The following is a 9,040-nucleotide window of genomic DNA, read 5'->3' as shown; positions in this document are numbered from 1 at the left end:
CAGCCAAAAAAAAAAAAAAAAAAAGTGAAACCTCCATTAAACCTCCATATCAAAACCTTCATCAGCCGCTTACAGTGCCGCTCCACCGCCGCTCCACGTCTGCAGCACCGCACCAGTAAATTGAGGTAGGCTCGATGATTTTTTTTTTTGTGGTTCGAATTTTTCTTCTCAAAGAGTAATTGGATTCTGATAATTGTCAATCTAATTGCATGCATCATTCAAATTATGAAGGAAATAGAAGTGAATTCGTAGTTTTCATCTATTAAAGTAATTTGCAATTCGAATTTTAGGTGATTGAAAAACATTTCACAGTTATAGTTTTAGGGATAACTGCCAAATTATTGCAGTAAGTTCAATCAAATTACCCTTAATTTTGTCGAATTTTCTTTAATTTCAATTGTAATCAAAATTAATTTAGCCAAATTAATCTTACCTAAGTTCAATTTAGATCCTTAATCAGATTAAAAAAAAAAAAAGGAACAAAGAGAGAGGTCATCCTTGCAAAGCATGCTAGGGGAGAGTGTAATTTGATGTACTAGTTGTGTAATTTGGAATGGAATGGAATCACAATAAAGTGCCAATTGGGGAAATAGATGTATCTTTTCATCATACATTGGTGTAGTTGTTCATGAAAGAATGAATATCAATTATTGAGACTGGGAGGAAGTTCCGAAAGAAGTTATTGATGACCTCTTTAAATTCATTACGGTAAGATTAAAGGCTTTTTGATTAGTTCCATGATCATGAGTTAGAGGTGTAGTCCAGCAATGTTGGACTCCCTTTATATGCAAGAACTGATGTTGTGTTAATGATGCTGGACCCTTGTTACATATGCTTCAGAGCATGCCTAATACATACATACATGAAAATAAAACGTCGATACTCATGAGTCGTGGCAGATTTGGCAGTGGCATCTATTTTATCCCAAATGAAACATGAATAATTACCATAGGAAAAAGGCATAATTTTCAATTTTATTGTACTCTTTTATGTTTAACTCATATGCCTATGTTTTAACACTTTCCTTAAGTAATAATCAAGCTGCAGTGAAGTTAATAGAAAAAAAATATGAATGGTAACAAGTAGTGATTATATAAGAAATAATAATCAAGCTGTTAATAAAATACAAGTACTTAATTTATGCTAGGGATTTTGAACTAGATTATATGTGATGAGGTTTGTGCAAACCAAATAGTCTTTAGCAGGTGCTGCATCAGCCCAACTTTGTTTTGACTGTCCTGTATTGTATCCTTCATTAATCACTCTGTCCCACATAATTGTCTGTTTTTTTTCTTTTTATTAATGCAAATTGTAATTAATTAATATTGGAGATTTAACCAATTAGGCTATGGAACAATGGTTTGATGGTAATGAGGAAAAAAATTGATGGGTGAGGCTAATACATTGAGACTAGAGTCAAGTTTATTCTTCTCAAAATATTGAATTTCATGGGTGAGGCTAATACATAGAGACTAGAGTCAAAATACAATAGACTTTGGAATTATTGAATTTCATGGGCGAGGCTTATATGTAAAGAAGTACAGGAGGATATTGTGCATACGCATGCTGGGAACAAGCAGCAGGCTGCAGTTTGCTCTGTTGTCCAGTGTTGTGATAGGTGGGAACTGAAGGCTGCTGAAGCTAAAGCAAAGCTATCTGGTGGGGTTTACAGCTTGCTAGAGAGGCTGGGCTGATGAAAATAATCATTGATGAAATTCTAGTTCGTTCCATTTCATCATTGATGATATTATTGATGTAGCTAATTCTGATTTATTTATATAATTTCTGCCTTGATGGGGTTCCTAAAAAAAAAAAAAATCAAGATTGCAGTGTGGCTTCCAGAGAATGATCAAGCCTCATAAAAGCTTGTTTATTCGAATTCAGGTATTGTTTTGATATATGAATTTCGGTATTGTTATATCTGATATCTTTTATTTGAATTTTGTAGAGAGGATTTATAGTGCCGGAAGAACGTAGAAATTATGTATTAGGGAGAGCTTCAATCCGTTGGAGAGCTTTCAAGGCCAGATTAAGAAAGGATTGGATGTACGACACCAAGGGAGTAAATCCAAATGTGATTATCAAATGCCTATACGAGGTAACGTGTGTATTTGATAGTTGCAGCTTTAATGTATCAGTGGTAGTATATGATGAGGTGATATAGAGGATTCTCATCCTCTGTTTTTTTTTTGGTTTTTTCAAAGGGATTTTCTCATAAGTGGGAGTGGGACACCCATTTTTTGGCTTCATTTTCGTAGCTTTAATGTATCAGTGGCAGTAGATGTGCACTTTAAATCAATAAAGATATTGATTGTATCAGTGGCAGTAGATATATTTAGCTAATTGCTTATTTTTTTAACTAGTAGAGTTTGGTTATATTAAATAGAAGAACTTGTTTCTTAATGCTAAGCTAGTTAACACGAATAGTAGTGCTCAAGGGAATTCAATTATAACTGTAATGATATTGATGGCACATAAAGAGATCAAATTGTTATTATTATTTGAAATTTGTTACTTTGCTATTGCTATCATGACTTCATGAGATATTGTGCAAATGCTTGCAAGATCTGTTACTCTTGCTTGTTTGGTTGTGCCTTGTTCGCAACTTCGAATGTATACCTATATTGTTGACTGAGGCTTATTTGTTATCGATGCCCCACAATGACACTCTATTTTGAACTAATATATTATTAACTAATATGTATGTATTTTACATTGTTTTGTAGTATATTAAGCAAGTTGCTCATACATATTCTCAACAAATGATTGACGAGCTTAGGGAAAGGTGGATTTCATATGTTACCGGATACCATCAACCAAATGACGACGACGATGATTTATGTGAATTGTAGATCAATATGGTATTGGTATATTTTGGGGCATCAGTTTTTTTTTAAATCAACATTAACTAGAAAGGTTTTTGATATTTAACTCACGTATTTGTTTTTATAGAACAAATTTTGTATGAATGATTCAATTTAATTGTGGTTGGATGTTTAAAATTATATATATGAAGTATATTTTGATGGCTTTTGTCGTATCTGGAAATATTTTTGTTAATTTCATTATATAGAAAGTTATATTTCACGTACAGGTTCTTAGATTTTTTTTACAAAGAAATGTGAAGATTTTCTTACAGGATATATAAATTTACAAGATATAAAACAGTTAAACAGGAATACAGGTCTAAAATGAAATACAAAAATAATTCAGATTATTAAAATACAGGAATAATACGGTATAAAATACGTAAAGGGGTAATTCGAATAATTAAATACATATGGCTGGATTTATTTTTTTTAAAAAAAATAATTAGAGAACTGTTATCTAACTTAACCGTTCTCTATTGTAATGCAATATAGAACGGTTAAGTGGCCTAAACCGTTCTGTATTCCTTCCTTAGTGTACGAATTTAAGAAGGGAAAAGAGAACGGTTGTGACTAACAACCGTTCTCTATTTGTTATTATATAAAACGCCTATACGACCCGTTCTCTATACTTTATACATCGCTTAGCAGAAGAACGCCCCTAAGGCGATCTATAAAGCTTATTCTAACAGTTCTCTAAGGCCTTTTTTGTAGTAGTGAATGCAATTTCAGCTTTTTAATTAAATTAACTTTACATTTGTTCATTTAAAGCAGTGAAAACAACTTAAAATATTTTTTCTGAAATAATTTCTTCAAGTACAGGAGTCAAAAAAATTTCCAGAATGCACCAAACTTGTTCAGATGTTCGCAGAAAATTGGCGCCGCTCATAGGAGTCTGTCGCCAGACTTTTCATCTTGTCGCCTGGCGACACACTTGTCGTTTGGCGACAATTTTTTTTTTGGCGCTTATGTTTTTGTCGATGCTGGGACGCGAGATTCTTGATAATTAAAGCGGCCGCACCCTTTAAAGGGTTGCCTACGTATCCTTTCTTAAGGAATTAGGCCAAACGTAGCTATCTTGAGTGTCTTACTCAAGCAATTATGGGTAGTACTTCTTAAGTTGGTCAAGATTGGTCATGTTTGAGAATTCATTGCCATCCATGTTAGTTAATTGAGCTGCACCTCCTGACAAGATTGTTTTGACAATGTATGATCCGGACCATTTGGGCCTGAATTTGCCTCTTGGATCCAAAACATTTTTCCTTAGTGCTTTTAGTACCAAGTCTCTAACCTTGATGTTTCTTGTCTTGACCTTCTTGTTGAAGTGTCTAGCCATACGAGTTTGGTAGCATTGGGTATCATGTAGAGCTTCTAGTCGTTTTTCATCAAGTAGAATTAACTCTTCATACCGTGCTCTAGTCCATTCAACTTCATCGAGTTTACTTTCTAACGCAATGCGTAGAGAAGGTATTTCTAGCTCTACAGGGTGTATGGCATCCATTCCATAGACTAGGGCGAATGGCGTGTTTCCTGTTGACGTTCGAATTGACGTGCGATAACCCCAAAGTGCAAAATGGAGTTTGTTAGGCCAATCCTTATAATTTTCTGTCATTTTCTCGATAATAGTTTTTAAATTTTTATTAGCTGCCTCAACTGCTCCATTTGTTTGAGGTCTATAAGGGGAAGAATGGTAATGTTGAATACCATACTTTTGTAACAATTCTTCACATTCGGCTTCAAAGTGAGTTCCATTGTCACTTATCATCTCATGTGGGACTCCGTATCGACAAATTATGTTCCTTTCGATAAAGAGTGCTACATGTTTTACAGTGAGTTTAACATATGATTGTGCTTCGACCCACTTTGTGAAGTAATCGATTGCTACCAAGATGTACTCATGGCCTCCTGTTCCAGGAGGTGTGATTTTTTCGATTATATCGATTCCCCATGTTGAGAATGGCCATGGTGAGGTGTAGGTATAGAGAAGAGATGGAGGAATATGTTGCAAATTTGCATAAATTTGGCATTTAGGGCATCTTTTTACATATTGATGACAATCCCTATTCATGGTAGTCCAATAATATCCTTCTCGCATTATCTTTTGGGCTAGCATTTTGCCATTAACATGCGTTCCACATACTCCTTCGTGGACTATTCTCATAGTTCTTTGAGCGTCTTTCTTTCCTACACATAATAGGGCTCGACCTTTAGGTACCCTTTTGTGTAGCTCATCATTTATGAGTACGTATTGGGAAGCCAAAAGTCTTAAAACTCGTTTTGCTCTTTTGTCAGCATGAGGAAGGTATTCTCCTTTGGTGACATAATTGAGTATGTCGGTATACCATGGTTCTTCTTCTTCTTCTTCTTCTTGGATTGTTTCATCATCCTCTATAGCTTGAATGTATGCTGGTTTGTGTCTTTTCTCTATAATTAGAGGCATTTGCTCAATTTCCTTAGGAATCCTAACCATTGAGGCTAGTCTTGCCAAGGCATCGGCAAATTGGTTTTCTTCTCTAGGTAGATATGTGTATTCTACCTTTTCCAGTTGATCGGTGAGAGTTTCGAGATAGGTTTGGTAAGGGGCTAAGCTTTCACTCCTTACTTTCCATCTTTTGGAGATTTGGTTGATGATCAAAGAAGAATCTCCGAATATTCGAAGTTTCTTTACACCCAATGCTAAAGCTGTTTCGAGGCCTACCATGCATGCTTCATATTCTGCAGCGTTGTTGGTAACGTCGAAATCCAACTTTATTGAGATTGGAACATGCTCCTCTTTAGGTGATACTAGTAGGACTCCTATGCCACATCCCTTTTGGTTCGAGGCTCCATTAAAGTATAAAGTCCAAGTATCATCTTCCGTGACCATTAAGTCTTCATCTGGAAATTCATTGTCGTGTATTGGTGTCGAATCTTCTATCGGAAAGTCCTCTAAGAAGTCCGAGACTACAGATCCTTTGATAGCCTTTTGAGGCATGAATCTTACATCAAACTGGGCTAGGTTGACTATCCACCTTGAGATGCGTCCGTTAAGCGTGGATTTCTCGAATAAGTACTTGAGAGGATCCATTCATGATACTACAAAGACTGTGTGAACAAGCATGTAGTGTCTTAACTTGGTTGCGGCCCACACCAATGCGAGGCACAATTTCTCAAGTGGTGTATAGCGTGCTTCATATTCGAGCATCTTTTTGCTTAGGTAGTAAATGGCGTTTTCTTTTCCTTCTACCTCTTGTGCGAGCATAGCTCCCATTGTTTCTTTGGTGACTGTTAAGTACAACCTTAGAGGGATTCCTGGAAGCGTTGGGGCTAATACGGGAGGATTGGTGAGATAGGCTTTAATCTTCTCAAAGGCTTTTTGACATTCGTCGTCCCATATTACTGGCACGTTTTTCTTAAGCTTCTTGAATATCGGTTCACATATTGTTGTTAGCTTAGATATGAACCTACTTATATATTGCAACCGGCCAATAAATCCTCGAATTTGCTTCTCGGTTTTGGGCGGTGGCATTGACATGATTGCTTTGATCTTGGTTGGGTCTATCTCTATTCCTCTAGAGCTTATGACATATCCCAAGAGTTTGCCTGAGGTTACTCCAAAAGCACACTTGGATGGATTCAACCTCATATTGTATTTTCTTAGCCTCTCGAAGAATTTTCTTAAGGCCACTTGATGTCCTGGACGGTCTTTAGATTTCACAATCATGTCGTCCACATATACTTCGACTTCTTTGTGCATCATGTCATGGAGTAGGGCAGTTGCTGCTTGTTGGTAAGTGGCACCCGCGTTTTTTAACCCGAATGGCATTACCGTGTAACAGTAAGTACCCCAAGGTGTTATGAATGTTGTCTTCTCCATGTTTTCTTCGGCCATGAGAATGTGGTTGTACCCTGCGTATCCATCCATAAATGAGAGAAGTGCGTGATTTGCTGTATTATCTACCAAAATATCGATGTGTGGTAAAGGGAAGTCGTCCTTTGGACTTGCCTTATTTAGATCTTGATAGTCGACACACATTCGAACCCTACCATCCTTTTTTGGAACTGGGACTACATTTGCAACCCATTCGGGGTATTTGGATACCCTGATAAAACCTGCAGTTATTTACTTTTGTACTTCTTCTTTTATTTTAAGAGCCACGTCGGGTTTCATTCGACGCAACTTTTGTTTTACAGGTTTCATCCCTGGGATTAGTGGTATAGTGTACTGAGCTATTTCTCTATTAATGCCTGGCATATCTTCATATGACCAAGCTAATACATCGATGAATTCTTTAAGTAGATTCATTAAATCGGTTCTTTCATCTTTGTTTAGCAAGAGTCCGATTTTAACTTCTCTTTTAATGGTTGGATCTTTTGAGATATCAACCGTTTCAGTGTCCTCAATTATTGGTGTCTTATTTTCAAGTGTTTCCATTGCTTTAATAATTTCTTTGTCATTTTCATTGTTAGTTAAGCAATACTCGTCATCTTGAGTTAAAGAAAGACACGAGGAATAAGGGGAAGAAGACATATTATTAAACTCAGAAATCATTATATCAAATAAAGAAATGTCCGTTGGGACTTGATTGCTAACTATCCTAGGAGTAGAGGGAGGTGCTACAACTAGAGATTTAGAGGACTCGATAGGGGAAGACTCTGACTCAGACGATTCTTCAAACATTGGCCCTTGTCCTGTAGTTATTGAGATCTTCTTTTCGCTTGCGGTAGTCACCTTTACTGTCTTGCGCCATCCGCGCACTAAATCCTCTGCTGGAGTTATCCTCTATATATCTTGGCTCATTCTTTTCTTGCCCAAAGAGAAGTCCCATGACATTATAGTCAAAGCATGGGGGTGCTTTTTCTTTATAGATATGAGTTGGGATCTCATCTAGAAAGCAACAATCCAGAAATATTTCGAACCCAGGTTGTCTTATGCCGTTTACAACAAAGGGTTCTGGAAATTCGTAACATGGATAATCTTCTCCCTCTCTTATGAATTGTCCATTTAAAGTAAGAGGGTATTGATCCATTGGGATTGCTTTCTTTTGTGCGCGAGCATTTCTGCGTGCTTTTGATTTTTCCTGGGCTCGCTTTAGATCTTCGAGAGTCGGTTCAAAACCAAGTCCGAAAGTATCTAATTTAGGGAGGCCACGTAGTCCCATCTGTTTTGCTATCCCTTTCTTATTTCCTAGAGTCATTCCAGGGAAGTGTCCTTGTTTTCTCAGGATAGCATTGGTTATCATGTTGGAGTGGAGGTCGTAGCGAAGAGGGGTCCTTTCATATTTCTCGATTAAGGAGACCTCTTCATTAAAGCCCCACAGATCTTCGTCATTCTCATCGTGCTCCACATTGATTAGTGGGTTTTCTACTGTTTTGATCCTCATAGGTGAAGCATCGATTGTAATTGGTACTCCTCCAACTATGGCTTTCACTTGTTGGTGAAGAGATGAAGGGATGGCCTTGAGGTCATGAAGCGAAGGGCGTCCCAACAGTAAGTTGAACGAGGCCTTAATATCTACCACTTGGAATGTGGTGGCATGTTCAATTACTCCCGTCGTTATATTAATAGTAATTGTGCCTAATGCTTGGCGACGTGAGTTATCGTAGGCTCTTATTCCTTGTGTTGATGGAGATAAATGTTCATCTCTTATCCCCAACATCCTCGCAGTTCTAAGTGGGCAAACGTTAATTGCCGATCCATTATCTACAAGAGTTATGGGGACGTTCATTTTCTTGCAAATTACTGTGAGGTTGAGAGCTTTGTTGTGCTTGTCACCTTCCGGTGGTAGATCTTTGTCGGAAAGAGTGATCAAATTAGTAGGACTTGGGAGATCACTCGTGAGGAAGTTAGCCAACCCCTCAAGAGTGGTGTCTGATTCTATCCCTACTTTAGCTAAGGCATCCATGACCGCAACTCTATGTTCTCGGGATGTAGCTAGAAGTTTCCATACGTTCATTTCGACCTTAGTCTTTTTTAATTGTTTGACAACATCGTTGTCTTCTATGATTGGTATGGGAACTTGCTGAGTAGTGGGAATAGGTTGTGTAGTAATGGGAGGTTGCATTCTCCCGGATCTTATGAGGACATCTATGGGTGAATCCTCTTCATCCCAAATGTCGCTTACTGGATATATTGTCGAGAGTGGAGTTTCTTCGACGTCCTTGAGGTAGACATCCTCGTCATCACTATCCCA

At 37.4% G+C, this 9,040-nt stretch overlaps 1 long non-coding RNA gene across 1 annotated transcript; it reads left to right on the top strand.

The window, feature by feature from the left end:
• Positions 1-2,921, top strand: LOC145576218 (uncharacterized). Its single transcript, XR_014098340.1, has 3 exons — positions 1-125; positions 1,949-2,098; positions 2,727-2,921. It is a non-coding gene; the product is annotated as an uncharacterized LOC145576218 (long non-coding RNA).
• Positions 2,922-9,040: the final 6,119 nt, after the last annotated feature.

The sequence above is a fragment of the Chenopodium album genome, chromosome 13 (assembly GCF_948465745.1).
Source record: "Chenopodium album chromosome 13, dcCheAlbu1.1, whole genome shotgun sequence".
In the NCBI taxonomy this organism is placed as follows: Eukaryota; Viridiplantae; Streptophyta; class Magnoliopsida; order Caryophyllales; family Amaranthaceae; genus Chenopodium; species Chenopodium album.
This window is presented reverse-complemented; position numbering and strand designations above follow the sequence as displayed.